The sequence below is a fragment of the Carettochelys insculpta genome, chromosome 33, assembly GCF_033958435.1.
Source record: "Carettochelys insculpta isolate YL-2023 chromosome 33, ASM3395843v1, whole genome shotgun sequence".
Classification (NCBI taxonomy): Eukaryota; Metazoa; Chordata; order Testudines; family Carettochelyidae; genus Carettochelys; species Carettochelys insculpta.
In genome coordinates, this window is record NC_134169.1 from 828,354 (window position 1) to 837,713 (window position 9,360).

General features: G+C 58.1%; 1 non-coding gene across 1 annotated transcript; it reads right to left on the reverse strand.

The window, feature by feature from the left end:
- Nucleotides 1–4,088: 4,088 nt before the first annotated feature.
- TRNAI-AAU (transfer RNA isoleucine (anticodon AAU)) lies at nucleotides 4,089–4,162 on the reverse strand. The gene has a single exon. It is a non-coding gene; the product is annotated as a tRNA-Ile (tRNA).
- Nucleotides 4,163–9,360: the final 5,198 nt, after the last annotated feature.

Consider the following 9,360-nt stretch of genomic DNA (forward strand, 5'->3'; position numbering starts at 1 on the left):
CGCATGACGACCAGCTCCCCCTCTCCAGCTCCTCACAGCAGCAGCGCTGCTCACCTTCACTCTGGGATGCCAGCAGCTTGAGGAACCAAGCAAGCGGCAGCAGGAGGTTGGAAGCCCAGGGCACAGCACTGAATCCCTGAGGGCTTCTGAGTGGGACACGATCCCTCCGTGCAGGGCGGAGGTGGAGGGTAGGATGGGTTCCAGCACAGCCATTACCCCCAACAATGAACATCTGCTCCTAACACTTGGCTACCACTGGCCTCTCCCAACGAGGCACCTACCTGGATGGAGCTGGAATTCCCCATGTCTGTTTGCACCCAGCCAGTAAGGACAGCGACACTCAGGATCCCATCTCCACCATGCCCTAAGGCCTGGCACTTGGGGAGCATGTTGAGAGCAGCCTGCGGGTGAGAAGCCATAAGCAGAGACAGCAGAATGTGGGGGAGGGAATGAGCCCTCTAAGAAATGACCCACCCTCCCACAGGTGTTCAAGGGTCTGAGAGCAGCGTACCTTTTAATATCATCTTTCCATGTGCAGAATAAATTAAACGTACACCAAGGCATGTGCGTGTGGGCACCACCAGTAAAAACACACCCTGCCAGATGTGGGTGCTCTGTTTATCGGCTGGGCTGCATTTGAATTTCTCCTGGATGGCTCCCCAAGCACTCAGCTTCTAGAAAACACTTGTGAAAAGAAAACAATAGTGTGAGCTGCAATCTCTCAAGAAGGGCAGCAAGCCACAGAGATGCAGAGGGAGCTGCACTTTGACGAGCCACTAATGCTGAGAGGCTTCCAGTGGGCTGTGACAGGTGAACACACCTGACAGCCGTGCTGAGGTAATTCTTGGTTATGCAGGATCAGGGTGGGTAGGGGAAAGTGGAAATGTGACATTGATTCTCCTTTGGATTCCATTTTACCAGGCCCCCTTGAGTTGAACTGGGGATGGTCTCGAAGTGGGGTATGTCCAACCGTAGGAGGGGTAGAATTAACAGCTTTGCCGTGGCTCTTCCCTGTGCCAAGACTGGCTGGACTGGGGCTGAGCCATCCCTGGCCCATCTCTGCATGGGGAGTTCTCTGGCAGGATATGGGCACTGTGCCTTGAGTGAGGAGCCACTGCATTCATGATCCACATTGCACAGCTCTCAGTTGTGCTGTGTGTACAGGATGGAGAAAGTGCATGAAAGGCTGGAAGAGCGTGTGCTTGGAGGTCAGGATTTTCCTGCAGAGTTTTATGGCTTGTTAATTTTGGCACCAAAGCGGAGGGCAAAACTCTGCACAGCTAAGGATGTAGATGTGCGATTGTCGAGGTAGTGAGAATCAGTCAGGTGCCTGTACCCAGCCCTGCTAGAGCTGGAGAGGTTCCTACACTGTTAGAAGACGCAAGGTCGAGTTCTCCACAAGGGGTCTCTTACACAATGCAAGGCAGCACTTTCCCTTGCATGACCTTATTTCCATTTGCTGCATGCGGGACACATGGTAAAATTACTCAGGTTTGAGCAAGCTCACGAGCAATCCAGCAGACCGCAGGCTGCAGGGTCACACGCCCACCCCAGATTTCTGTCAGGGTTCCCATCAGAATGTGCCCAGCAGCAATTTTTGTAATCTGTGTGGGAGGAAATGACGGGAGCTGCTTCAGGCCACAGCATATGGGGTGGGTTGGAGGAATGACTTGGCCTATGTCTTTGCAGAGCTTTTCTTTTCTCCTCACCCTCCTCTGTAGCTGGAAATAAGTTGTTTTTTCTTGCCTGCCCAGAATAAAACACAGTTAACAGCTGCAGGCTGTTGCTGGCCACCAACATTAGCCAGCCACCTCCTGTCCCCAGACACAGTGTGGGCAGGCAGGGATTGAAACCGAAGACTGCAGTGTGCACCACGGCCCAGAGGGCCTGAGTGGGTGGGGTTCAGCTGACTCAGCCCGAGAGGGGGCTTAACAGACAATCCATAGAGCAGCCCCTTGCATATTGGGACAGGTGTTGGAGAGGGGCTTGGGAGTGTGTGCAGACGGTCTTAAGCTCTTGTCCGGGGGTTGCTGTGGATCCTATGTTTGTGGTGCAAACAGCCTGGAGATGAATATCTCAAGACAGTTCCCACTCAGCAGCACAATGGGCATAAAACAGGCTCCCTGCCTGCTCTAGCTCCAAGCTGCCCCTAAGGTTGCGTCTACACTAGCAAGTACATTCGAAATTAGAATTGGAAGACCGAGCTCTTTCGAAAGAACCCGCTGAGCGTCCATACACGCACCCTGCGCCCTTTCGAAAGTAAGTTTGAAAGAACTCCCGTGTTCTTTCGAAGTCGGTCCTCTGTCCCCAGGATGGGAAGAGCGGCCTCCTTCGAAAGAGATCAAGTGTAGACGCTCCGCGGCCCGCTCATTCAAAAGGGAGAGTCCTCCACGGCAGCAATCAGCCGGCAGGCGGCAGCACCGCTCACAGCACAGACGGAGCTCTGTGGTTCTAGTGTCCGACCATGCTTAAGAGGACGCAGGCTCCCAGAAACCCTCAGGCAGGAAGCTGAGAGTGTAGAGCCAGCAGTGAGGCCACACTGCTCTCCAGCTCACCAGCCACCACGACCGACAGCCAGTCCCCCACACCACCCAGACTTATGACCAGCCACCCAGACTCCCACCCACCCCAGGGGCCCTCCAAACACAGCGGGGAGTTGTCCCAGGAGGTGGCCCAGGCCCTGAATCATTTAGCCCCCTCCTGGACAGAAGCCGAGATCCCGGACCTCCTCTCCCTCTGGAAGGATGAGGAGGTCCCCTAACAAAGGGGGGTCCTTTGCCACAATGCAGTCGCCTTCCAGCTGCTGGCAAAGGGGCCGCTTGGCCACGGCCACCCCACCTGCACACTGGACCAGGTCCGGTCAAAGGTAAAAGAACTGTGGCAGGGGTATTGCAGGGCCTGGGACGCAGCCGGGCGGTTGGGGGCAGCCCCCACAAGCTGCCCCTTCTACAAAAAGCTCCACTGCCTCCTGGGGCTGAAGTAGGCTGGACCTCCCACCATCTTCCTCAACACATCTGTCAGGGACACTGAGCCAGAGACAGCGACCGAGGGCGAGGAGCATCCGGGGTCGTTCGCCAGCACCAGGCGACCACGGACAGCACAGCCACTCGACCCCACCAGCGATGACAAGGGCTAAAGCGAAGGGGCTCTTGTCATCGATCTCCCATCCAGGCCATCCAGCTGGGTCCTGTCCGACTGTGCCTCGCCTGCCTTCCTGGAGGGACCCCTAGGTAGGTGCCATGAACACCAGCCTCCCTAGTGCTCAGGGAGGGAGTGTCAGGTCCCACCCGGGGTGGCCACAGGCATCCCACAGGGCCACCAGTCCAGGTGCATGTGGACTCTGGACAGCTCTGTTCCCCGGGCTCTCAGGGGGATGATGAGCGGCACTCAGCACCACATAGATGGGACAGCATCAGGGGCTGCCCAGACACGGAGGCAGCAGGGAAACAGCATCCGGGGAGGGTGCGTTCCCCCAGGACTGTCAGCCAACCCCACCTCTGCAGAGAACCACCCTGTCACCTGTACCTCTCTGCCCGTCTCCTGAGCTCCCATGGCCAAAGCTGCTCATCAGGGACTTCCTCCAGGGCCTGCTCCTTGTGCTTCTGCACCCCACCCCCAAGGGCCCTTCCTCTGCCTTCCCCAGTCCTCTGCCCACCAGAGCAGCAGCTGGGGGACCTGAGTGAAGAAGCAGAACTCAGGCAGGAAGAGGAGCAGGGCAGGCAGGGACTGGCACCACTGGTGAGTTACCTGGGCCTGTGGTGCTGCAGTAGCAGGTGTCCAGGGAGGGAGCCTGGGAGGCCAGAAGGCCTTTGGGGGGAGGTGTGGAGCAGAGAAAGCCAATGGAGCTGCTGTAGGGGGCTGGTGCCCTTGGCAGAGGGCTCCTGTTGCTCCTTCCTGTGGGAGGTGTGTGTTGCAGAGTTGGGAATCTGGGGATCCTCACCTCCCCCAGGCCCACTCTGCAGCCCTTCCCTCAGCCTGGGGTGGTGACTCCCACTTGCTCCCTGCCAGCCTCTCAGCCCGGTTCCTTCAGCTCTTTTGGCCTCCTGCCCAGAGCAGCCACTAGAAGGAAAGCAGAAAAGACCTGCCCAGGGCCAGCATGGGGCTTGAACCCATGACCTTGGCGTTATTAGCACCACGCTCTGACCAACTGAGCTAGCCGGCCAGCTGCAAAAAGTCTCTCACAAGGGACCTTTTTGGAAAGGAGCAACAGGCAGCTGCAGGGCCACTGGACGGAGATTTCCTCCCCTCCCCCACCAGCCTGGCCTCCCCTTTCAGACTCTCTCACCCATCCCCCACTGCTCTGAGCCCAGCTTGGAGTTCCCCCAGCCCCGGCTGCCCCTTGCCAGCTGTCCTGGGCCCCGCAGTGGGTCCCTCAGATCCTGTCTCTCCCACCCCTCCCCACTGCCCTGATCCCCTTGTCCCTTAGACCCTGCCAACCCCCCCCACTGCCCTTTTCCCCTCCTCCCTCACCCACAAGCCCTGCCCGGGTTCCCCTTCACATCTGCCACCTCTACCCCCTGGCAGCCAAACTCCTCCTCCCTCTGCACTGCACAGTCACCAGCTGAAACCTTGGGCCCTGCCCAGGGGCTGTGTCAGAGCGTCTCCCACCTGCACAATTCATGTCCACTGCAGGGGTTTTGCTTCCCAGCAGGGTGAGGAAATGTTGGTGAGGAAGCAAAAGGAAGCTACAAGAGGGATCTCAGGTGTGTCAGGTCAGCACTGGGGACAGCTGGGGTGAGAGGTGAATTACCACTGGGGTGGGGGCAGAGCTGGGTGGGCCTGGGAGTGAGACGCCCCCTGTCACTCACTAGTGTGTGCACATGGTTTGCAGGGACAGGGCTGGGGGGTGTCTCTGCAGCGGCAGGTCGAGGGCAGGAGCTGCTCCCGCAGACAGGGCAGAACAGAGCTCCTGCCGACAGGGAATTGTGTCTGTGTTACAAACGTGCTGGAGGAGCTGGCTGGCACAGGCAGCCCCCAGAACCACAAAGCTGTGAGGCACAGACTGTCTTCTGGCAGCCACAGCAGCACCTTCCCCACACCAATCACACCTGCCTTTTCCCGAGCTCCAGGCTGTGACCAGATTCTTTCCAACGCTCCTTTTCCATCAGCCTTTACCTTCCCCAGCAGGGAGAGAGATTGCCAGGGGAGGTCTTCTCTGCTCCCCAGCCAGACGTAGGAAAACATTCAGAAAGACATACAACAGGGCAGCACTGGGAGCTGAATCCATGATCTCCTGTTTATTAGTCAGGTACGTTAGCCGGCTAAGCCACCTTATTATGTCACTGCTTGCTGATAGGGAGGTGACTGTGTTAGTCTGTATCTTAAACCAAAAAAATGGTCTTGTTGCACTTTAAAGAAATGTGTCTTTGTGGGGCCAACCCACACGGTTGGACTGTCCACAACAACACCTTCCCATTCCCCAGCACAGACATTGTGCCAGAGGGAAGCTGGAGTTGCTGCCCAGAGGACATTGAGGACAGGAGGAGTTAAAATGCTCCTTTCACTTATTGTGCCCTCTGCAGTGGACAGGTCAGAATCCACCAATCTCCCCTCCTCTCTCCCCACCTGCCCCAGTGCCAGGATCCCACAGGACACTGAGGATGGGAGGAGTTAGGGGTTTTCGTGTTTTTATGTGCCTTTTTTGTTGCAGACCCTTGGGGTGCGTTTGCAGAGGGGGCTGCCAGGGGCAGGACATGAGCCCTGCAGGGCACTGGTGGGTGTGTCTGTGACATCACAAGGGCCTTTGGAAGAACCTCAGATGATTGGTTAAAGGAGGTGGGGAGGTGGTGACCTCACAGACAGTCCAGCACAATGGCCAGGTGGGACAGGCTGCAGGGCTGGGGCCATCGCAGAGACCCGCCCCCAGGGCTTTGCCTCAGGGAGTCTCCCTCTTGAGAGCTCTGCCCCGGAGACTGGAGAGAGAATTCATGGTGAGGAACGTGAGCGCAAGGAGGATCCTCTTTGGCCCATTCTCCTTTCCCACGACTAACTGCGCTGGACGGCAGCGTCTGTGTGGGGAGGGTCAGAGTCTGATCCAGCTGGTGGTGGGAAAAAGAGAGACAGGGAAAACACCAGGTTAAGGTTCTGCCCTCACCAGTGCTAAATTGTGTCAGCCTTAATGTGTTGTGCCAATATTCCTGTGGGTGCATGAAGTGTTTGGGGAGCTGCAGCACCAGTGAGTGGCAAGACCAAGATTTCCTAATACCACATATACACACAGGAAGCTAATTTCAGATGCATCCAATGGACGCACAATGGCTTATTTCAAAATAGGCTCTAGCCCCATCTCCACAGCCCGTTTCCAAATAGCTGCTAGTACTTGTACTTGTACTTGTACAAGGAGGTTTACCGATTTCAAAGTAAGCCGTCCCCTATTTATTTCTGAATTATTTCAAAGCAGCGGTTGCCTTCTGTAGATGCTGGGATGGTTATTTTTAAATAACTTTGTTGTGTAGAACCTCCTTATAAATCCAGGGCTGTGACAGACACAGCAGCAGCTGCTCAGAAGATAACAAGCCCTGCAGGTCAGGTTGTCACTCATCAGCACCCCAGTGAAGGGGCATTAGGAAGGGTAATGGAGTGAAGGTGTGATGGAGTGGGGGGGGTGCATGTGTGAGTCAGGCTGGATGTCCGAGGCAAGCAGCAGCTCCCAGTGGCTAAGGATGACCCTGGGGCTACAACTGGCAGATAACACCTCTGCCTGAACAAAGAGCAGGGAGGAGCTGAGCTGGGTTTTGAATCGGGGGCGGCAGTTAGAGGCGAGGAGAAGGGAGAGCTGGAAGGCAGCCAGGCTGAGGAGGGGGAAAGCTACACCCCAGAGGGGCACCCCTTGGGGTCCTCTCCCCAGGACAGGTTGGAAGGACTGTCTCTGGCTGCTATGCTGTTGCTTCTGTGAGAAACTGGACATTTGTTGCCTAATAAACCTGCTGTTGTACCTGCTGAGTAAGAGTCTCTCCTGCCAGCGGGCGGGGTGCAGTGCAGGGGGACCCCTGAACCCCATCACACTGGTGTCAGAAGTGGGATGCACTGCACCCACGGATGAGCTCCCAGCAGTGGCTGACTGAGCACCAGAGAAGGAAGGAGTCTCACAGGAGTCAGAGGGGGAACAGAGCCATTCCTGCAGCTGCTGCTGGTGAGTGGATACCCCGGGAGATAGCGGGGAGATGGATTATACCCGACTCCTGAAGGCAGAGCTAGCGGGGCTGTGCAGAGAGAGGGGCCTGACCGTGGGGAAGGCGACCAAGGCCCAGCTGATTGCACAGCTGGAAGAGAATGACCGATCCGGGGGGGCAGAGCCTGTCCCGGCAGAAAGTGGCCAGTCAGCCTCGGGAAGCATTTCGGATTCTCCGACAGGAGCAGGGGCTCGACGCCGTCAGACAGACGCGGTGCCCACCAGGTCGCGCTCAGCTAGCGGTGGTCCATCGCGGGCAGAGTCCCCCGCCGCAGAGCTGCGACGGCTGGAGCTCGAGGTGAGATTAAAGGAACTGGAGCACCAGGAACGGGAAAGAGAGCGTGAGCGCCAGGAACGGGAAAGAGAGCGTGAGCACGAGCGCCAGCTACAAGAGACACAGCGGGAGGAGAAAGAACGAGAACGGAAGGAGAAAGAACGAGAACGGAAGGAGAGAGAGCGAGAGCGTGAGGAGAGAGAGCGAGAGCGGGAGCATGAGCGAACCATGGCAGAGACGAGACGCCAAGAGGCCCCAGCTGCGGTAAGCGGGGAGAGGGCCAGACGGCTCGGGGTGGCCAGTCACTTGGAGACGCGTGTGCTGGCCCAGTGTCAGGACACAGGGGACATGGATGAGTTCCTCACCGCCTTTGAGCGAGCCTGTGAGTTGCATGAGGTTCCCCCAGATGAGTGGCTCCGGCACCTCACCCCCTTGCTGGGCCGGAAGGGCGCAGCGGTGCTCAGCCAGCTGGTGGGGCTGCAGCCTGGGGACTATGAACGGCTCAAACAGGCCCTGCTGCATAAGTTCGGGCTGACTCCGGAGATGTACAAGAAGAAGTTCCAGGAGGCGCAGAAGAGGCCAGAGGAAACCCATGTAGATACAACCGCCCGCCTGAAGCAATACTACCAGAAGTGGGCGTTCGGAATGGGAGTCCAGTCCGTAGAGGACCTGATCGAGCTGGCGGTCGTGGAGCGATTCTACGAGATGTGCGCACCTGACCTGAGGGTGTGGCTCGTGGACCGGAAGCCAGGGGACTCACATGATGCAGGGAAACTGGCAGATGACTTCACAAACAGCCGGGCCAGGTTTGAAAGTGAGCCCCACAAAGAGAGGGAGTCTCGGAGAGAGAGGGAGTCCCGGAGGGAGAGGGAGTCCTGGAGAAACCGAGAATCTCAGAGAGACCGGTCCCTAACTGTACGACAGAGGGGACCACCTCTTGGGCAAGCCCAGGAAAGAGGGGCCAGCCACCCACCCCCCAGAGAGCCAAACAGAGCCCGGACAGAGCAGCCGGCACGAGGGACACAACAAGACCCAGGCTGTTACCGCTGTGGGCGAAAGGGGCATAGAGCAGCCCAGTGCCCCAGGCTCCCAGACAGGTTGAGCAGGCCGGGGAATCATGGAGTCAACTGGGTGGGGTCCCAGAAGTCAGAGGGGCTGGCGGCCAAGGTGGGTGGTGCTGACAATGGGCACTCGGATTGGGCCGAATCCGCCCCACAGACCAGCTCCTCAGGGGGACCAAATGCTCAGAGGCCAGTTTACAGAGTGGGGGCGGCAATGCCTCTGTGGAGCAAGTGTCTCAAACCCCTCGAGGTAGACGGGAAAAAGGTCACGGGGTTCTGGGACACAGGTGCTGACGTGACGCTGGCCCGACCCGGGGTGGTGGCACCGGGCTGCATGATACCCGATTCCCACCTGACGATAACAGGAATTGATGGGACCCCTTTCAAGGTGCCCATGGCGAGGGTGCACCTGAAATGGGGGAAGAAGGAAGGCCCCAAGGAAGTGGGCGTGCACAGCCATTTGCCGGCAGATGTACTGATGGGGGCTGACCTGGAGAACTGGCAAGGTGAACGCCCTCGTGCCCTGGTCCTGACCCGTAGCCAAAGAAAACGAGGGGTGCGCTCCCCAGATTCAGGGGTACAGGCCCAGCCAAAGCCACAGGGGCCAACCCTGAGAGAAAGGAGGCCCCCAAAAACCAGATCTCACAGGCCAGGGGTGCTGGAGCCAGGCAGAGATGGGGAAGTAGCATCCGCCCCTGCCCGAGCGGAAGAATTCCAGGCAGAGCAGCAGAGAGACCCCTCCTTGCAGAAGCTGAGGGAACTGGCCAGTCTCAGCCCAGCTCCACAGCTGGGGGAGGGCTGCAGGGAGAGATTCCTGTGGGAAAAGGGATTCCTGTACCGGGAATGGGCTCCCA